At 39.5% G+C, this 20,520-nt stretch overlaps 1 pseudogene; it reads right to left on the reverse strand.

The window, feature by feature from the left end:
* Positions 1–4,003: 4,003 nt before the first annotated feature.
* LOC120861566 overlaps positions 4,004–20,520 on the reverse strand; it is a 67,586-nt pseudogene continuing 51,069 nt past the window's right edge.

Consider the following 20,520-nt stretch of genomic DNA (forward strand, 5'->3'; position numbering starts at 1 on the left):
TGTCATGGCATATACTTCCCAGATGTGTAAAGAGATGATCTACCTTGAAACACCTCCAAACTTGAAGCCAAGTTTTTCTCAGTGCTTAAGACACTGTAAAAGTGAAACTGATGCTCAGAGTAGTAGCTTATTAACTCTTTGAGGACAGGCACTTCTCTCCACTGAGTACAGAAACTGAGCTTTCTGATAGAGTGCGTACATTCTAATATGCTCTCTGACTAACACAGGAAGTAATAGTCATCAGTGAATTCTCAAAGAGCATTGATAATGAGCATTAAACAGATTTACTGGGGAAAGATAAGCAAGTTCATTAGAAGAAAACCATGTTTGACTTTTTTTTTAAGAGATGGCTGATAAACATGATAACTACACACATTTATAATTTTAAAACCTTGAATGGGGCTTCAACAAGGAGTAGGTCCTTTCAGAACAACTGTCAGGAAAAGAAGTTTTTGTCATAGATCTCATACTTCCATCTCTTTGGTAATGAAGGGATGAGGGAAGCATGAAAAGAGCAGTCCCTCAGGCATCAAAGTTGAGATTCATTGTTTAGTCTGATTATCCAAGATCAGGCAGAGGGAGTCCTGGGGTTCTCTCATGGATGCAGGTGATTCTAAGCTCTTCAGTGGTATTAAATGCTGGATCAATTGTAATAAGTTGCATGAGTATTTCATTAGATTAAAAGGGCTGAAAAATGAGACGGAACTTAATTCTACAAACACTAAGCAATTACTCCATGCCCAAAACTCTGTTAGTGTAGGAAATAACAGAGATGTTTAGATACAGTTAAGAGAGCAGGTAAACATTTAATCAGAAATGTACCATGTGCCATTACAATAAATTATATCATAAGAGATCTTGGGAGTAAGGGAGGGAGGTTCTCTGGAGGTGTTGCAGAGGATATCTAAAAAAAAATGAAGACCTAAGTTGTTAGGAGTAATATAAGCTAAAAGGTAACAAACTGTGTAGGAAGGCACAGGGAACTAAGAGAACATATATGGTAATTGTTGAATGTTAATTAGCCTGGTATAACAGAGAGAAAAAAAAGATTCCTGTGGTTAAGTTGTGGGTGATGGGGTTAAGGAGGGAGACAAAGGCCAGTTTTTGAGGAATGATATACATGGGAGCTCAGATGCTTTTAAGTGAGGTAGAACCAGTTTTGATTCTTTTTGTCATTTACTTTGTGTCTCTGCAAAGGTTGCTTAATTCTGAGAAACAGTTTCCTATTCTTAAATGTGAGGGTAGTGATGTCCACCTCAGAAGCTCACCATGCATCTATGAGCTGGGTCTTTGCAGGTGGCCTGTTAAATGGAGATCTCAGCTTTTAGGCAGGAGTGTGAGATTGAGGAAAAAATATTGGATGACTATTAGCAAGCCTCAGAAGATCTCTGTCCTCAGCTGCTGCTCAGACCTCAGGTGTTATGCCAGGAGACCCTGTGAATACTAAGACCTTGTTACTTGTGCTCACCCTAGAAGTTGATTTCCTCTGCTTTGCTTTTGGATTTTTCGAAATTGAAATAACTTGCTGTATTTTACTGTTAAAACACATCTTTTGTAGTGTTTCATCTTTTATGCTGTAGTGGGCTACTCAGATAACTGATCCTTTCTTATTTCTCCTTCTCAGATAATTTGATACTTTCCTATTTCTCCTTTACAGAAGGCCCTCCTAAATTTATTATTATTATTATTGATTTTTTCCTTAATAATACACCCAAGATGTGACAAATTTATGATTGCCTGTTTTTCTTTAAATTCTTATTAAGACTATTTAAAAAAAAAAACAGTTGTATGATCTGAGCAAAATTAGGGTCAATGTACAGAGATTTCCCATGTACACCCCATCACCATTACTTATTGTTTTTTAATTTGTATTTCCCTGAAGACATATGATATGGATCATCTTTTAATCTGCATATGTTTTGTGTATATATGTTTGTTAGTAAGGTGCATGTTAAGGTTTTTAACCCATTTTTTAATCCAGTTCTTTTTTTCTTATGTTAAGTTTCAAGATATTTTGCTATATTTTGAATAAGAACACTTTATCAGATGTATCTTTTGCAAATGTTTTCTCCGTTTTCTACGACGTTTAATTCTCTTGACATTGCCTTTCACAGAGCAGATAGTTTTAATGAAGTCCAGCCTATCATTCATGAATTGTGTCTTTGCTGTTGTGTCCAGTAGAGTTTTGCGAGTTCTTGTCTGATCACTAAACTGATCTCTTTCCTTTTACATCATATGTAGGGTGAATGCTGCTTATAGTGTTTCATTCATTCTCTTCTTAACTTTGTCTCCTCTCTGAGGTCTAGACTTTTCTTTTTGTTATTCCTCTGTAGTTTATGTGGTCTGGCCCCCTAGTTAGAGAAACAATGCCAGACCTTGGCTCTAATCTGTTATTTTGCTCTCTTATTTTTCCTACTGCCCCCCTTTGTTTGTATACTCTTTGCTTCTCTTTGGGTCTTCTTCCTATTAGTAAGACCTTCCTTGATCACCGGTTTTTCTCTCAGTGGACACTTCCTGTTTCTTCCCTGTTTTTTCATTTTCTTCATCGCATGCCACTCTCTCTTATGCCACATGCTCGCTACTTATCTTGTTTATTTTCCAGCTCTCCCTGTAAGATCTGTGCTACATGGGTATAGCAATCAGTGGTCTCTGTTTCATTAATATCCCCAGAGGGAAAAGCATTGTCTAGCAAATAGTAAAGCTCAAAAATTATACTGAATCAGCATTGTTTTAGTGGAGCGCAACTTGTATATTTTAAATTACAGTGATCTTCAAACAAACCTGAAAGGGCTTAATACATTTTATGATCTATAAGATTCCTTCCTTAAATGTTCAAATAGTCTGTGACTACTTTGAATGGCTGTCCTAGTCTTTGTAAAATGGTTTCCTGACTGCTGCTGCTACAGACTTCCCGTCTGCTCTTCTAAGATGATGCTTCTCAATGTTGTCTTGGATGTGAGCCCCTTCCAGGGAAATCACTCAAACTCACTGCTGAGAAATTTTGTCATTTTCAGAGGAAGAGCAGTTAGTGTAAAGGTAGCTCATTTTCCTTTTCATTCAGTTCTAATTTGATGATAAATACCTCAAGGCGCCTCTTAGGTAGGTCCCTTTCTTTCTTCATCCCTTGAAAATCTGCCTTCTGCTCTTTCCAAAGGTAAAATTATAGCTTGGGCTATAATCATTTAAAATACATAACCCTCTCTATATTTTTATGCAAATTATCTGTAAACCTTATTTCTAACATAAATGGAGGTACAACAATTGTTTGCTAAATTTTGAGTTAAAACTTTCTGATGATCTCCTCCAATCTCCCTTAAACTTAGGTACAAGTAAAAGTCATTTCCAACATAACATGTCTCTCTCCCTTGTTCTTCATTATCTGATGTTCAATAAAAACCACCATTCCTGTGTGGGTCAATCCAATCTTGACCTTGGAGCTCTTATGCCCTGCTCACAAGCTATCCAGTGACCAAATCAGAGTCAGTTTGGAACTACATGGAAGGAGGTGACTCTTAGAGACTGTGACTGTGTCTCAGAGTCTAAGAGACTAGTTACTTGGCATGTCTCATCTTGCCTCTTTTTTTGAATTGGATGCCCTTTCAAGTGAGGGAAGAGAAAAGAGTTTGAAATAGTTAAATTAATAGTCTCTATTAACGTCACACACCTATTGTACAAAGACAAAACCTTACCCAGTATATTATAGCCCACGTGGATATTAACTATTTTTGCAGATTGATGGCTCAGCCAACTGACAATGAGAAACATTACAAGGAACAACTCATTTCACCTCTCAATGCCTGTTTTTTTTTTTTTTTTTTCTGGAGCTAATTAAACTTCATTAAACAATATTTTTGGGGAAAAAACAAGTAATAAAAAAAGTTAAATGTCCAAATCACCCATATACAGAACATGAAAATGCTAATGGACTCTTCTGCCTTAGCCCTCCATTACATGGAACACTGACTGTTGTCTTCAGATGAAGACTGGGAAACTGCTTTGGACTTCACTCAAGGCAGAAGAGGTTGCTGGACACGACACTGGAATTTTCACTGGCCGTGGCAGAAGTATCCCTGGGGACAGTTCTGGCCTGGGCTCTCTCATCTCTCAAAGCTTCCTCATACCAGAATAAGAAGGAAGTGGGGTCAGTCCCACTGATCTTGGCAAAAACCTCCAGGACTTTCATCTTGCTGGTTTCAGCATAGGCCCTTGGACCCCATAGGAATTCATAGCGTGGAGGATCACTGTGAGGCACCTGCCGGTACTGTAGACATTATTCCTCCACCAAATCCTTGGTGATGAGCTTCCTGGGCTCCCTGTAGATGAAATCCTCCTGCCCAGCATACACCCCCATCGTATTCAAGGCTTTCCAGATTTTCTCCTCAGGGGCACAGTCGCCCTCCATGAGGATCATACCCAAGACAGGTATCAAGAAGCCGATCTTGGGCATTCCCCCTTCATGACTCAGCATCCCATCGTAGGTGAGGTTGAATGTTTTGACAAGCTCATAGGAGTGTCTCGTGGGGTCCGCTTCTTTCTCTTCAATGCCAAAGACGACCTCCATGCACTCACAGACTTTGCTGAAGATTTCAGGGAAGTTATCCTTGTGTTCTCTCACGACACTCCTCAGCATTTCTGCTTTTATGGTGGGTTCCTCTGTTACATACTTGACACACAGGAACTGCACCAGTTCAGCCACTTTGTTGTTTAGCTCAGCACCGAGCGAGGGCTCAGGATCCGGCGGAGTCTGGGAGGAGCTGGGCTCCTCCTCCTCTTGGCTTCTGGAATTCTCATCAGACTGACTCAGTGCAGTGGCTGAGGTGGCAGTGGGTGAGAAGCAGGCTCCCTGAGAACTCTGGACAGCACTCAGGGCCCCAGTGGCAGGCACCTGCTGCCTTACTGGAGGTGACCCTTACTGGAACTAAGAGACTTCTTTGCCCTCAATAATCTAATCCCTATCTCATTCATGCTTGCTTGGGTCAAAGCTACACCTACATCAGTTAAGGTCAGATACAAAAGTCAGTGTACGATATATTTACTAAGCCCTAAGTTACTTATAATGGCTTCCCTGTGGCTCAGACAGTAAAGAATCTGCCTGCAATGTGGGAGACCCAGGTTTGATCCCTGGGTTGGGAAGATCCCCTGGAGAAGGGAATGGCAACCCACCCCAGTATTCTTGCCTGGAGAATCCCAGGGACAGAGAAGTCTGGTGGGCAACAGTGCACGGGGTTGCAAAGAGTTGGACACAACTGAGCGATTGACACTTTCACTTTCAGGTTACTTATAAAATAGCTGCTAAGTGCCATAGACATGTGCGGCCACAAGCTGCACAAAAGCTGCACTCCTGGAAGGTCAAGGACCCCGGTCCACAGGGATTTATCCATGTGGTATTGCGTTTCACATAACACCAACCCATTGCTGGCTCTTTCAAGATTCCTGGCCAGTGTGCCAGCATATTGATATTTTAGGGTCCTAATATAGGGCTTCCCTGGTGGCTCAGAGGTTAAAGCGTCTGCTTGCAATGCAGGAGATCTGGGTTCGATCCCTGGGTAGGAAAGGAGCCCTGGAGAAGGAAATGGCAACCCATTCCAGTATTCTTGCCTGGAGAATCCCATGGAAGAGCTTGATGGGCTACAGTCCACGGGGTCGCAAAGAGTCGGACACGACTGAGCGACTTCACATCACTTCACTTCAATATATAACAAATAGGTTTTTCCTTCATCCTATGCTACACACAAATTTGAAAAAGTAGACATATACATTTACAGATGAATATTAAGATGGCAGGTTTATTGAAAGAGCAAGATTGGAGGAGAGATTTCTGTGTGTGTGCTCATTGTAGCACTTTAAAATTCTGCTGCTGCTGCTGCTAAGTCGCTTCAGTCGTGTCCTGTTAATCGGATTTACCTACATCAAAACAATAGGACACCATGGAAAACAAAACAGATATTACCTAAATGCACCACAGGAAGGAGCAGAGAATATGTACATGGGACAGAGACCTCCACCTTAGAAAAATGTGCGTGGCTAAGGTGCCTAACCTGGAGAAGGCAATGGCACCCCACTCCAGTATTGTTGCCTGGAAAATCCCAGGGACAGAAGAGCCTGGTAGGCTGCAGTCCATGGGGTCGTAAAGAGTCAGACACGACTGAGCGACTTCACTTTCACTTTTCACTTTTCATGCATTGGAGAAGGAAATGGCAACCCACTCCAGTGTTCTTGCCTGGAGAATCCCAGGGACGGGGGAGCCTGGTGGGCTGCCGTCTATGGGGTCACACAGAGTCGGACAAGACTGAAGCGACTTAGCAGCAGCAGCTGTAAGGCGTCTAACCAGCAGTCAAGCCAGGGGGTGTGTAAGCTAGTGTGTCCCCCTACTCTCTTCTCTCAAGGCTTGGCAGTGGGGCTGTGTTGGTGAGCAAAGTTAAGATAATACATAGCACCATGGAGTACAAAGTCTAATGGGAGAAGTTGATACCAAAAATCAAAACAAAAATTCCAGATAGTAAAAATGTATAAAGAGGTAAAAAAAACAGTTTGAGACAATGATACTTACGATGGCATTTTAAGTATGGCTAGGAAGAGTTCCATTCAACATAGAGGTCAGAGCAAACATTAGTGTCAGATTACAGACGGAAACAGTATGCTAGGCCTCTTCATTATGTGACAGCAGAGCCTGCATCTCCTCCCTGCGTTGCATGTACCCCTTGAACAGTGCTTTCAGAGACAGGAGTGAGGATAGAATGACCTAGAATGTTTCACATCTTAAGAGCACACTGGTGCCTTTCCTTAGCGTGATGTTGATGTTCAGCTCAGTTCAGTTCAGTCGCTCGGTGGTGTCCGACTCTTTTCGACTCCATGAATTGCAGCATGCCAGGCCTCTCTGTCCATCACCAACTCCCGGAGTTCACCCAAACCCATGTCCATCGAGTCGGTATGCCGTCCAGCTATCTCATCCTCTGTCATCCCCTTCTCCTCCTGCCCCCAATCCCTCCCAGCATCAGAGTCTTTTCCAATGAGTCAACTCTTCGCATGAGGTGGCCAAAGTATTGGAGTTTCAGCTTTAGCATCAGTCCTTCTAATGAACACCCAGGACTGATCTCCTTTACAATGGACTGGTTGGATCTCCTTGCAGTCCAAGAGATGCTCAAGAGTCTTTTCCAACACCACAGTTCAAAAGCATCAATTCTTCAGTGCTCAGCTTTCTTCACAGTCCAACTCTCACATCCATACATGACCACTGGAGAAACCATAGCCTTGACTAGACAGACCTTTTTTTGGCAAAGTAATGTCACTGCTTTTGATTATGCTATCTAGGTTGGTCATAACTTTCCTTCCAAGGAGTAAGCATCTTTTAATTTCATGGCTTCAGTCACCATCTGCAGTGATTTTGGAGCCCCAAGAAATAAAGTCGGACACTGTTTCTACTGTTTCCCCATCTATTTCCCATGAAGTGATAGGACAGATGCCATGATCTTCGTTTTCTGAATGTTGAGCTTTAAGCCAACTTTTTCACTCTCCTCTTTCACTTTCATCAAGAGGCTTTTTAGTTCCTCTTCACTTTCTGCCATTAGAGTGGTGTCATCTACATATCTGAGGTTATTGATATTTCTCCCGGCAATCTTGATTCCAGCTTGCGCTTCTTCCAGTCCAGTGTTTCTATTGATATATTCTGCATAGAAGTTAAATAAGCAGGGTGACAATATACAGCTTTGACGTACTCCTTTCCCTTTTTGGAACCAGTCTGTTGTTTCATGTCCAGTTCTAACTATTGCTTCCTGACCTGCATATAGGTTTCTCAAGAGGCAGTTCAGGTGGTCTGGTATACCCATCTCTTTCAGAATTTTCCAGTTTATTGTGATCCACACAGTTAAAGGCTTTGGCATAGTCAATAAAGCAGAAATAGATGTTTTTCTGGAACTCTCTTGCTTTTTCCATGATCCAGCGGATGTTGGCAATTGGATCTCTGGTTCCTCTGCCTTTTCTAAAACCAGCTTGAACATCTGGAAGTTCACAGTTCACATATTGCTGAAGCATGCCTTGGAGAATTTTGGGCATTACTTTACTAGTGTGTAAGATGAGTGCAATTGTGCGGTAGTTTGGGCATTCTTTGGCATTGGCTTTCTTTGGGATTGGAATGAAAACTGATCTTTTCCAGTCCTGTGGCCACTGCTGAGTTTTCCAAAATTGCTGGCATATTGAGTGCAGCACTTTCACAGCATCATCTTTCAGGATTTGAAATAGCTCAACTAGAATTCCATCACCTCCACTAGCTTTGTTCATAGTGATGCTTTCTAAGGCCCATTTGACTTCACATTCCAGGATGTCTGGCTCTGTGTGAGTGGTCACCATCGTGATTATCTTGGTCATGAAGATCTTTTTTGTACAGTTCTTCTGTGTAGTCTTGCCACCTCTTCTTAATATCTTCTGCTTCTGTTAGGTCCAGACCATTTCTGTCCTTTATCGAGCCCATCTTTGCATGAAATGTTCCCCTGGTATCTCTAATTTTCTTGAAGAGATCTCTAGTCTTTCCTATTCTGTTGTTTTCCTCTCTTTCTTTGCATTGATCGCTGAGGAAGGCTTTCTTATCTCTTCTTGCTATTCTTTGGAGCTCTGCATTCAGATGCTTATATCTTTCCTTTGCTCCTTTGCTTTTTGCTTCTCTTCTTTTCACAGCTATTTGTAAGGCCTCCCCAGACAGCGATTTTGCTTTTTTGCATTTCTTTTCCATGGGGATGGTCTTGATCCCTGTCTCCTATACAATGTCATGAACCTCCATCCATAGTTCATCAGGCACTCTATCTATCAGATCTAGGCCCTTAAATTATTTCTCACTTCCACTGTATAATCATAAGGAATTTGATTTAGGTCATACCTGAATGGTCTAGCGGTTTTTCCTACTTTCTTCAATTTAAGTCTGAATTTGACAATAAGGAGTTCCTGATCTGAGCCACAGTCAGCTCCCAGTCTTGTTTATGCTAACTGTATAGAGCTTCTCCATCTTTGGCTGCAAAGAATACAATCAATCTGATTTCGGTGTTAACCCATCTGGTGATATCCATGTGTAGAGTCTTCTCTTGTGTTGTTGGAAGAGGGTGTTTGCTATGACCAGTGCGTTCTCTTGGCAAAACTCTATTAACCTTTTTCCTGCTTCATTCTGTATTCCAAGGCCAAATTTGCCTGTTACTCCAGGTGTTTCTTGAGTTCTTACTTTTGCATTCCAGTCCCCTATAATGAAAAGGACATCTTTTTTGGGTGTTAGTTCTAAAAGGTCTTGTAGATCTTCATAGAACCATTCAACTTCAGCTTCTTCAGCATTACTGGTTTTGGCATAGACTTGGATTACTGTGATATTGAATGGTTTGCCTTGGAGACGAACAGAGATCATTCTGTTGTTTTTGAGATTGCATCCAAGTATTGCATTTTGGACTCTTGTTGACCATGATGGCTACTCCATTTCTTCTAAGGGATTCCTGCCCACAGTAGTAGATATAATAGTCATCTGAGTTAATTCACCCAATGTTGATATAAAAGTGCTCAAATATATTAATGTTCTCAACTCTACTCACTCATTAAGCAGAATCAAGTTTGCCTGTCATTTGAAACAGAGATAGGAGGAGAATGGCCTTGTCAAGTTGACACATACAATTAACTGTCACAGGTGGTAAGAGGGGAAAACACATCTTCAAATGTGCCAGATTCAGAGTTGGTTAAAATAAACAAATAGACAAGACTAAATGTGGCAAATGTTTTTTTCCTTGGTAGCAGAACTTCATGTTTTTGTTTCCATATCTAATGCTTAAGTTAGTCTCCTTAATATTTTAGTTGTGGAGTTTTTTCCCAATTTAAAAAGAAGTATTTCCTTTGTCATGTCTATGAAATTTTTATCTAGTTTTCCAACTTAAAACGTGGCTACTTTAAATTCTTCAGCTTCTAAAAATTTAATAAATATTTATTAAATGAAAGTTGGGGCCTCCTTGGTAGCTCAGCTAATAAAGAATCCGCCTGCAATGTGGAAGACCTGGGTTCCATCCCTCACTTGAGTGGGTCCCGTGGAGAAGGGGACAGCTGTGCACTCCAGTATTCTGGCCTTGAGAATTCCATGGACTGTATAGTCCATGTTCAAAATATCTCCTGGGACTTAAAAGAAAGACAAATTCTAGAACACCATGTCTGCCTCATCTCTGATGCATCACACAGCAATCCCCACATTCCCTAAGATTTGGCCAAATTCAGTTAAACTGATGGAGGAGCAAGTAAAACTAACCAACAAGCAAAATTTACCTAATTAGGTGACTGTGAATAAAACAACTACTATAGTAAATTTACAGACTTGTGAATTTTTAAAAATCCCTAAATGTAAATGATTTGCCATCATATTGGTATAGATAGCAGACTAAGGCCCCAAAGATGTCAATATTTGAATCCCTGTAACTTGTGAATATGTTATCTTATTTGATAAAAGGATTTATAGACATGATTAAGTTAAGGATCTTGACATAGGGATATTATCCAGGATTATCTGGGTGGGCCCCACACAGGTCCTTTATAAGAGCCTAGCAAGAAGACGGAGGCATTTGCACAGAGGACGAACTGTAGCTTATAGAGGGTAAATCACCCACTGACTGATTGTTAGTAAAATATGACCCAGAATTCAACCCATGCAATCTCTTTCGCATCATACTTCCCACCTCTATTCCTTTCTTCTGTGTTTACTTGTGAAATTCCTGGTTGAAGACTATGGATGGAGTCTATGGCCACAGGAGGTAACTGGTTCATATAAAGTTATAAACTATAACTAATCTGAAATTAACTGGGGAAATACTGAATAAGCACCCAGTATACAGGAGGCATTTTATTATACTAGACAGTATACCATGCAGATAAGTAAGGTGAGCACGGTTCACATCCCTGAACAGCTTACAGCTATAGCAAAAATTTGACCCTCTTTAATGGGACTTACAGCATTTCCAATCTGTATTCTGCACTTCTTTTTAGCCTACTTTTTAGCTGATTTTTAAATCTTAATAAATGCCTTACCAGTGCTGGGTCACCACAAATGCAGTTTTTAGAATACTGTGATGTGAAGCAGAGGAGGAGAGGTGTTTTAGAAAAATGAGCAGAAAACATGTAAATACAATTTTTCTTGTAATATTGCCATCAAAATCTCTGCATTGAAACATTCTTTACTGGTGGTGAAGCCACTTTTAATTTTCATGTCCTTTACTTCCTGGAAAGTAAAATGAATTAAGCAGCATCTCCATTTGTTTTTAAATATGAAGGAAAGTTTCAAGGAAGGCATTTGCGAGAATAGGAAAAATAAATCTGAAATGAGGCAGCAATGAATCCAGGGGACAGATTCACAACCAGGGAGAAAAACAAAAGAATGCTTTTAAAAAACAAAGGGTTTCTTTTCACTCCCTCTCATTTCCTCATCTTAATGCTTTTATGAGCCAAATATTTTACAACCTTATTTTAAATGGAAACAAAATCTTCATTGCATATTATTCAATATAGAAATTATAAGAATAAGTACATAAAAATATATTGCATTTGGATTTCCCCCAACTCTATTTTTCCAGTGCATTTGAGCTCATTATATTCAGCTAGATCTATTGATTCTATTTCTACAGATTCTAAGTGATTTCTTTTAGTTTATCCATTGTTCCCCTTTTAATAAACAGTGGCTAGTAATATGACAGTCGGCAGTATTTATTCCATACTATTAATTCTATACCTGCACAGGGACATAGTTTTATGCTAAACAAACATACAAGCTAAGCTGCATCCCCTACAAGGTTAAGTTCTGTGGGGTGCAATGTGGGATGATTACCCCAGGGGAAAATGCCTCTGTGGGTTCTGCTTCTCTCTGAACTAAGGGAGACTACATGGACCTCAAACCCTGCATCTGTAAAATAAAAATCTCTACGGTCCCTTTCAGCACCTCTGCATCAGATTTCTGTGGATACTTTCTAACAATCAACAATCTTCTGTTGTGTTCCCCAGTGCACTCTAGAAAGAGCCAGCTCTGCGTTCTTTGAGATACGTAGGAAAATCCACTTTTCCTATGGAAGGTGCCCTGAAATGTTGTCCTCAGTTTTCTCAATGCCTCTTGGGAGTAGAGGAGTGATATTGCTCACAAACCCAGTCTTGTCCCTTATCTTTTTTTTTTTTTTTGCTTTTTGGACAACAAGTGCCTCCGGCCACCAGGTGGCAGAATGGCTCTGGGGAATCCCCAAAGGGATTTGCACACATCAGTTCTCATTTTCTTGGTTGCATTTTAGAGCTTTGAGTTTTAGAATCATTCCTCTGTGTTTTCACAAAGTCATCAGCCCTACAACTTCTGGTCCTCCTCCTATATATGTGTCTCCAGACTCATATATCCCATTGTAGAGCTTTCTTTATGGGAAGGGAGACAAGTATGTGGAGGCATTCTACAGGTAGTTTTAGGCCTGGATGGAAATGAAAAGAGTCAGTGAAAGAGTGACTTATATTGACTTGAGGAGCAAAGGAAAAATGATTCTTGATTCCATGTAGTTAAGAAAGCAAACTTTAATGTGAAAGGTGTTAAACAGTCTTACACTGTCTGAATGTTGGTTTTCATTTAGAGCTGTAACCAAGAGAGAATAAGTAAATAATAATGGCAATAATGGCAATAATCATTTCAAATCCCTTTCAGATTTCTCAGGCTTAATGCCTAGTACTTCTGTCTTTCAAACTGTAGCAGTGAGTGCTCCATCAGACCTAATTTGGTTCTGTTGACAGTGGCTAAGGTCAAGAAACCTGCGTTAAAGCTGTTTCTTGAAAAACAGGAAACATTCTCTCTCTTTGTCCCAACACACGTTACCTTTTCTGATGTGAGAACTATAAAAGATTCTTTCCACTTATAAGTATTCATGAAAAAATACAGATAATTATACTTTTCTTCCAGTATTGTTATGGGTATTAAAGAAAAAAAAGGAGAAGCATAAATGCTTAGCCTGGCATGTGGCAAGCACTCACAGAATGGCAGCTGTTATTTTTCTCTTGTAAAATGAACTAAAATGATTATTACAGTTGCTTCCAAGCAAAGATTTGTATGACTTTTGAGAATTTTTCTCTAAGCTAGCTCCTCTAGCCTAAAAGAGAAAAGCAGAAAGAATGGCTCTCCCTTTTCAGTCGGAGAGCAATACTATGATGTAAGGGATCATACTGCTGGACTTTCAGAAAACAGTTACAAGACAAAAGACAGAATTAAAACAGAAATCATTAAGGGTAGACACACTAAAGGCAAGGCTTTTCTTCTAAAGATAGAACATAAAGATACTTTCTTTATTGTCCTTTTGGGTTAGAAGTGAGATGCATTCTCTGTCAAGCATGAAGGATTGATTTAAATTCTAAAATAAAAATACCATGTCCTATACTTTACTTTGGGCTTCCCTGGTGGCTCAGCGGTAAAGACTCCACTTGCAAAGCAGGAGACCTCCTTCAATGCAGGAGACGCGGGTTCAATATCTGGGTCAAGAAGATCTCTTGGAGAAGGAAATGGCAACCCACTCCAGGATTCTTGCCTGAAAAATCCTATGGACAGAGGGGCCTGGTGAGCTAAAGTCCATGCGGTTGCAAGATTCAGGCATGACTCAGTGATTAAATTATTACCATAATTTCCTATGTGTAGCCTATCATATATACTATAACTGATTAGAGTTGCATCTTGTAAAAAAATTCCATAACCTGAATCTGGTAAGTGAAAAATAATCAAGTAATAAAATATTAAGATCAATTTACTAGAAGATATTTACCCTTACATTGGCAAACATTTCAATTACTTATTAATACTAGAATCCAATATGCATTTAATAATATCAATTTTGTAAGAGAAAACTAATTTTATTTGTCAATATCATTAGTGAACTACAGTAACTATTTTATAAGGGAGTATATTTTTGGTCTAAGCATCATATCTGCAGTGATGTTTTTCAATTCTTAGAAGCATATTAATAATGAAGCTAAAAGAATTTAGCTTTAGGGTCCATCATTTCCTGTACCCTAAAATACTGTAAGCTGTTGGTAGTTGTAGGGAACTGGAGATGAGAAAAATTCAGGTTTAATTAGAAGTATTTCTATGGAAACATCATTTATAAATTGCTGAAAACAAAAAAATCACAGAAAAAGGATTTGGATATCAAAATAGGTTCTGACATGATTTTTTTCTCATTCTAAATACTCATTTTATACTGTTATAGGCAGAATAGTATCTTTCAAAAGAGTTCCACATCCTAATACCTGGACTCTGTGAATACGTTGCAAGGGAAAAGGTACTTCAGGTTGCAAATGGAATTTACATTGCTAATCAAATGACCTTAAAATAGATTATCTGTGTGGGTCCAATGTAATCCCAAAGTCCTTAGTGAAAATGGAAGTCAGAAGAGTCGGTGTCAGACTGGTGAGATGTTTGAAGGATTCAACCAGCCATTGTTGGCCTTGAGAATGGGAAAACAGGCTTCAAGCCAAGGAATGTGGCCAACCACCTACGAGCTGGAGAAGGCCAGAAAATGGAGTCTCCTCAAAGTCTCCAGAAAGGATAACAGCTTTGCTCACATCTTGATTTTATCCCTGTGAGACACATTTAGGACTCTGACCTTCAGAATGAAGATAATAAACATGTTGTTTTAAGCCATTAAGTTGGTGGTAATGTGTTACAGTAGCTACAGGACACTGATAAAAATACCTACTTTTGAATTTGCAGTTTAGTTACCTTGTTTTTGTAGAGAAGACCCTGAATTCTATAGGTTTATGTACTCCTGGGCCCTGGCTCTAGCCCCATCAGTACTATATACATTTTATTACCATGTACTTGGTTCTTCCACAATTTAAGTCTATTTTTCTCCCAGGGATAAAGGTATATTTTATGATGTCATTGTCCTTTCCCATGGGGACACTGGACCATCTTACCATTAATGAAATTCCTTTTCTTTACCTAACCCAACCATCATAGGTAGATAAAAGAATAGTAAGTTATTTTGCAACACTCTGTCCTTTTGTAATCTTTAACCCAGGTAACCTGATGGAGACTAGTAATCTCTGCTCCAGCCTGATGCTTTTCTTAAATTGGTCACTAAAACCTGAATATGATTATTGAGATTCTAATATACTTACACTGTCTGTGAAACTTGTTAGGGCTACTGTCTTCTCCTTCAATGCAAACCAGTGACATACTCAAATTTTATAGGTGTATTTGTCTGTTATCTATCCCCCTGTTGGGCATAGAACAGAGTCAGTATGCATATCTCTAGAATATTTGTGATACTAGAAAAATGAAAAAAGAACATGGGAAGATTGTGCTGTTTGAGAGCTTACTATATGTATCAACTATCCTGCTAAATACTTCACATCAGCTTTTTGTCATTTCATTCTTACAACATTGCTGTAGGTTCGATAACATTATACTCCTTCTACAAATGAAGACACTGAAGTTTTAAAAACTTACTTGTTTTTCTCCAGGTCAAATAACTGATAGATAGCCAAATTGAAATGTGATTCCAGTTTTGGTTTGTATGACTTGAAAACTCATAATATTTGACAATTCATACCATCTAATCCTACCTGTGTCTAAACTTGACCTTGGAATTTGAAGCTAGTGTGTGCCTATACATGGGCTTCCCTGGTAGCTCAGCTAGTAAAGAATCTGCCTGCAATGCAGCAGACCCTGGTTCAATTCCTGGGTCAGGAAGATCCTCTGGAGAAGGAATAGGCTATCCACTCCAGTATTCTTGGGCTTCCCTGGTGGCTCAGCTGGTAAAGAATCTGCCTGCAATGCAGGAGACCTGGGCTCAATCCCTGGATTGGGAAGATCCCCTGGAGAAGGGAATGGCTTCCCATATAGTATGTTAACTTATCTGAACGGTCACAGTCTCTCCTTGGGTACAACATGGGGTCTTCCTGACTCCTGCTCCTCTCATCAGTTTACTTTCTGCTTAACCTACTCTTGAGTCACTTCTTCTAGTTCAGGAACATCTGCTCCTGAATCTTGCTGGTACTTTCCCTTGATTAGGCTAGGTGCTCTCTTAAATACACCATGACCCCCATGCCTTCCTTTCTCATAGTAGCCATGCCAAACTATAGAGACCCATTTACTCCTTTGTCTTCCTCACTAGGCTCTTTGAACAAAAGAGTTGTATGAAGTAAATCTTTAAAGTCCTGGGAATATCTATGGCCTTGTCTATGCTCAGTCAGCATTTGTTGAATTACCAAGCATATTCTCTGATTTTGATGTTTCTGTAAAATACTTTTCTAGAAACAGAAGACATGAGGACTGTCTTAACTGTGTAGGATTTAAGAAAATTAAGGACATTAGCAACTTTTTATGCATACTATATATCTCATTTGTTTATATTATCACATTATGCCCCAGAAAATGAAAAGTGAAAGTCATTCAGTGGTGTCTGACTCTTTGCAGCCCCGTGGACTATAGCCCATCAGGCTCCTCTGTCCATGGAATTCTGTAGGCAAGAATACTAGAGTGAGTAGCCATTCCCTTCTCCAGGGGATCTTCCCAATCCAGAGATCAAATCTGGTTCTCCTTCACTGCAGGCAGGTTCTTTATCATGTGAGCCACCATGGAAGCTGCCCCTGAACAACTGTGAATTGGGATAGTTCTCATTTCACAGAGGAGCAAACTAAGGCTGAGGGCTTAATAATCTGGACTCAGGTTGTTCTGGTTTAGGTGATATTGCAGCAGAAAATTAGCTATTATTCTTATTCTTATTTGAAGGCATGTTGGGATAATAAAGAGTGGAGCTGGATGATTTCATCTGAGCATATGGAGCGAAGCAGACACTTCACAACGCTTAGGTCTCCACATCACTTTCCATATGATGGTGGCTCCTGCTCTCTTTAAATACGGCTTTTGAAATAGTATATCAGAGCTTGGAAACTGCTCTGAAACCAGGTTAGTGTTACGCATTTTTAGCTCCCTAAAGCATCGTCCACTAGAGCCTTCCCTGGCCAGTTCAGATGCTGGCTACCATGAAGGCCAGTCCCAAATAGTGAATCCTCAAACACATCAAGTGATAGCACTTTAAAAAGTGTGCAGACTTATGACCAATAATTATAGTCTACAATTAGAAACAGTCTAGGTGTCCTTCAACAAGAGGTTGGATACAATGGAATGAAAAAAGACAAGCATACATACAATTATATGGATAAGCCTCAAAAACATTATATTGAATTAAAAAAAAAAAGTATAGTCGTTTCCTATTGCTGCTGTAACCTGCCACAAACTTAGTTGAATAAACCAAAGCAAATGTGTTACCTTATAGTTCTGGAGGTAAATCCAAAATGAATCTCACTGGGCAAAAATCAGTGGTGTTGGCAGCTGTATTCCTGCCTATAGGCTCTAGGGAATAATTTATTTTCCTACCTTTTTCAGCTTCTAAAGATTTCCCACATTCCTTGGCTCATGACTCCCTTAAACCTTCAAAGTCAGCAATGTTCAGTCAACCCTTTTTGATGATGCCATTTCTCTGGTTTTTTGATACTTCTGTCTCAGTCTTCCACATTTAGGAGCCTTTGTAATTATATTGTGCCCATCCAGATAATCCAGGATAACTTCCCTGTTTCAAAGTCATCTGATTAGCAACCATGATCCCATGTATTACTTCAATTACCCCTGTCATCTTACTATGTAACATGACATGTACACAGATTTTAGGGTTTATGAGGTGGGCATTTTGGGGAGCCATTATACTACCTACCGTTAACAGTCCTCCACAGAGGAACATATACTTATGACTCTTTTTCAATACGATTCAGAAACAGGCAAAACTAATCTTTGTTGGGAAAAACATGGAACAGTTGTTATTCTTGGGCTTAGGGGCAGAGATTGATTGGAAAGAGGTATCAGGCAACATTCTGGAATGATGTTAATGTTCTTTATTTTGATAATTTTTGTTACATAAGTATATAAACGTGCCAAAAATCAGTGTCATATATATATATACATGTAATTTTATTATGTGTAAATTTTACCTCAAAAAGAAAAAATATCCAAAGCGAATATCCAACTCTTTAAATGATGTCCATGAATAAATACTTAGGGGAAAGTGCATTGATGACTGCAGCTTGGTAAGAAATACAGTGAAAACTGGATAAATAGGCAAGTAGAGGGATGGATGGATAATAGTACGTGCTAAATCAAGTAAAGGAAAATGTTAGTTATTGATGGAAGTAGGTTAGTTTTAGGTCTATATATTTACTATAAAATCATTTCAATTTTCTGTATGTTTAAAAATGATCATAATAAAATATAGAGGAAAATGGATTGGGGTGGTGAGGCTGTGTACCACTTCTGGACCATATTCCTACTTGCTCTATTTTCCTCCTGGGTACTGAGGTTGGATGGCATTGCAGCACTCAGATTAAAGGACAGATTGATCCTTACCAAGTTGAGGAGCTCACTGTGACCCCAACACTCTCTTGCTATTTTTGAAATTTAGATGGAAAAATGATTTAATACTACTTCACACTGGTACCCCATTCAAACCTTTCAAAATTAATACTTTTGACTCTCAACACTGGTGAGATGATTGTGTGCATGAGGATGGGGAGATGGGTGCTGGAGTTGTGTGGGTGGATGTCGGGTACATATGGATAATCAGGAATTTATTCTAGAGAACTCCAAACATGCTTTCCAGGTGGCGCTAGTGGTAAAGAACCTGCCTGCCAATGCAGGATTGCTGGTGCATCGCTGGGTCAGGAAGATCCCCTGGAGAAGGAGATGACAACCCACTCCAGTATTCTTGCCTAGAGAATCCCATGGGCAAAGAAGCCTGGCAAACTACAGTCCATGGGGTCACAAACATTCAGACATAACTGAAGTGACTTAGCATGCACCACAGACCCTCAAAACTGCTGCCTCTGCTGTGCTTACTAAAGGAAGCCATAGCAAAGCTGATTCCTATTACTCTCCAACAGAGACTGTCTGAGAGGGGAAGACAGAGACTCACTGTCTCTCTGTGAGAGAAATCTCTGCCATTTTATTCCATTCAGCCTCTTTGAGACCTGCATGCCAACCCATTCATTTGTCACATTAGGCTCCAATGAAGCGTGTGGACAGCACATTATGCTCTCATGAAGGATATCCATCTTTTACTCTATTGCAGCCAGCCATGCATTTGGATATGCCCTTTGGAAAGTTCTAAAAATGTGCCCTCAGCTTCAGAGCATCTCAACTGATTTCTCCAAATGCCGAACAGTCCCTTTCTCTGGTGGATATACGTAAGCTTTTACACACACATGCAGCTTCTTATCATATATTTAATGTGTGTTCCTCTGTAGTCTCCATAGGACTACATCTCAATCTGATTTTTTTTAAAGAATAATTTTACCATTTGTATCTACCTATCTATCTGAAGATAGATATATATTTTGTTTTAAAACACATTTTACTTTAGTTTGTGAAGATTCAAGATGTGATCTCAGGACTTTAAAAAATCTCTGGTCTAAATTAAGCCTTCTATGTCAAAACTGTAAGGTCAATAGCATGGGGGTCCTTAAAAACACATTCTCATTTGTCTGCAACCACGTGACATGCATCGCCCTCCCCATTCCTCCAGACATGACAGAGTACCATAACTAAGATAACATCACTACTAATAAGATGGAACTTTCCCCTTGACACTGAGCTTAGCAACTCTCCACAGTCCAGATAAATTCAATGCTTTTATATGAAAATCCAGGCCCGGTAAAAACACAGCCTTGCCTTGTCCCTGGTGGTGCTCTGGCTGACAGTTGTTTATGGATGATAAATTGCTTTGATTCCAGAGTGGCAAAGGCTGCTACTTAAGTTGAAACTTGTGAAAATACCAGTACCTACTTTGCTCACATGCAGTTAACATCTAATTATTCTTTGCAGGTTTCTTTTTCCCTTTGTCCCTCTCTGATTCAAGCAACAGGTTGGTTTCTCTACTGTTAAATTGCAAATCCAGCAATGGTGATATTTTGTCAGCTTCAACTTACCTTTCTTAAATGACTGATTACTTTGTTTATATTTCTCCTCAAATTCTTCTTTGTTTCCTTTCCTATTTCTTTGATTGAAGCTTTATTGCAAATGAAACTTACTCATTTTTTTTTCTTGTGGTATACTTACTTTGTAAGAAGCTTAGAATAATCTAATGGTTGGATTCAAGCAAATATGCCTAATTTTTCCTTGATACAGAAGTGTGTATTCAGTTTAAGTCCCTGACTTATTTATTATTTTATTGATTCCACATTCACTATAATTTCACATGTGCACTTGTTGAGTATTTTCAGATTCTTATAATTCCTTTCAATCATATTAACAATAAACCTAAACTTTAATAACTGTAATGCTTCATAGAATATAGTAGGTCATAAGGGAAAGAGTTTTTATGTATAAGAAAGGAAGGGCCATAAAGGAAAAGGGTAAGAGAAGACCTGTGTGTGTGTGTGTGTGTGTGTGTGTGTGTGTGTGCGCGTATGTGTGTTTGTATTTCAGAAACTGGCTCCAATGACTTTGGAAGCTGA

The sequence above is a fragment of the Oryx dammah genome, unplaced genomic scaffold (assembly GCF_014754425.2).
Source record: "Oryx dammah isolate SB20612 unplaced genomic scaffold, SCBI_Odam_1.1 HiC_scaffold_3, whole genome shotgun sequence".
In the NCBI taxonomy this organism is placed as follows: domain Eukaryota; kingdom Metazoa; phylum Chordata; class Mammalia; order Artiodactyla; family Bovidae; genus Oryx; species Oryx dammah.